Source organism: Syngnathus typhle, linkage group LG9, assembly GCF_033458585.1.
Source record: "Syngnathus typhle isolate RoL2023-S1 ecotype Sweden linkage group LG9, RoL_Styp_1.0, whole genome shotgun sequence".
In the NCBI taxonomy this organism is placed as follows: Eukaryota; Metazoa; Chordata; class Actinopteri; order Syngnathiformes; family Syngnathidae; genus Syngnathus; species Syngnathus typhle.
In genome coordinates this window covers 4,414,065-4,415,992 of record NC_083746.1, presented here as the reverse complement: position 1 = coordinate 4,415,992, position 1,928 = coordinate 4,414,065, and positions in this window count along the sequence as shown.

Below are 1,928 nucleotides of genomic sequence, written 5' to 3'. Positions count from 1 at the left end.
AGCGTTGTACTCGTTGGGAAAAAATACTATAAAGTCAAACTTCCCGATCCTGATTAAACTACTGCGCTATTAATGCTTCAACTTCAAGTGTAGAACCCGAATAAACTACTGTAATCGCACTATTGTCCAACTGCTAGTGTTGATGTCGGTTAACTCTTAAGGAACATGTCGTTTGTTGGCATACTCATCACGTATGGTTCAGAGACTAATACAACAACGATTTATAAAGGGGCCTTGCAAATTTCTTACAAGTCTGTGATATTCATGTGCGTATCATCTTTATACATTCGCGCGAGAACACGGACGTGGTTGTGGCCTTTCCCCGTATGTTTTTTTTTTCTTTTTTTTAACTCATAATAAACGGTGACTTTTAATTAAATCTAAATAATATTTTAACGGGGGCAGCCGTTTTGGCTTTCCGTCATCCGAGGGTAGAGGAACGTCGCCAAACCAAAACATTGCAAGGCAATCAAACTACAGGCAGACAAAATATTAGGGTAAAATCCAAATATTTTATTGACCCTTCTCTTTTATATAAATATGTCCTCCTGTCAAATAAATGTATGTGTTGGTACGGTTAGTATTTTAAAGATTTACATATTGTCAACTAACTCGAGGCCAATTTTAAATATCCATATTATGTACTAAAAAGTAAAAACACAAAAGTATTGTTTAGAAATAGTTTGTGTATGCTAACAAATACAAATTTAGCAAAAACAATCCGCGGATATTGTACATATATGAGCAGTAGCAGAGAAATTTCAGTAGGATTGTGATGTTATTGTGTCGCATCACAACATTGTGTGGTAATTGAAACATTGGAATACAACAATACGTCAATATGTGATGGAAGGAATGGAAAAAATCGTGTAAACACATGTGAAATGGGTGGCATATGGAGACTAAATGGAGCTTCACAATTGTACGTATTGTTTCTCACCAAACAGAAGCTAAATCGATGGCAGTGATTGCTACTGTCTTAAGAAACAATGATATAGTACATTGCAAAGCCAATATTTTGTCCCGACCCCTCTTGCTTAAGTTCTATGTTCTGTCTGCGTGACATCGTTGGTATTCTATACATAATGTGGCTTTGGTCTTCTTGCTCAATTTTCAAGGCTCTTATTTAAAACAAGCTGCTCCGTAACATAGTTGCTTTGTGTTCTTTCACTTCCAACCCAGGTGTCAAACTCAAGAACTGGGGGCCAGATCCTGCCCACCACATCATTTGGCCTGTGAAAACAAATCACGTGCTGCAGCTTCATGTTTTTTCTTTTTTGTTAAAATACCAAATTTGCCGCTTGTCTTCCTTCACCTCTAATAACAGTGAGAAATGCAAGTGTTTTGTTACCAGTTACCCTTTGAAATGCAACAAAAATATCTGAACACTTTTCGTCAGTTTGATTCTTAAACTGTACCAATATGTTGCATATTAGTAATAATATGAGGAGATTATACATTTCTATTGTTTGGTCATAACGGCCCTCTGAGGGCCACCAAAACTACTATGTGGCCCATGGCAAAAAGGGGTTTCACAATGCTGACTTACAATATGTGTAAGAAGACATCTAAAAAATTAGAAGCACACAGTTCAAATAAATGTATAATTGATGTTCTCCCATGCTTGGATTGCTTTTCTCTGGCTACTCTGGTTTCCTCTCACATTCTGAAATTATGTGGTTACTTAAAGAAGTGTCCTCAGATGTGAATGGTTATGATTGTTTGTGTCAGTTGTGTAATAGTTTACCATTTTGTTTTCATCGAAAACATAACCGAATTTTGAAAAAACAAGACATCAATTAAAAAAAAAAAAAAAATTGTGTCCAAAATTAGAATCAGCTTCATTGGCCAAGTTTGTGCATGCCAAACAAGAAATTTTACTCCAGTTTATCCTTTTTGTCTGTGTCAACTGTGTAATAATTAACCAT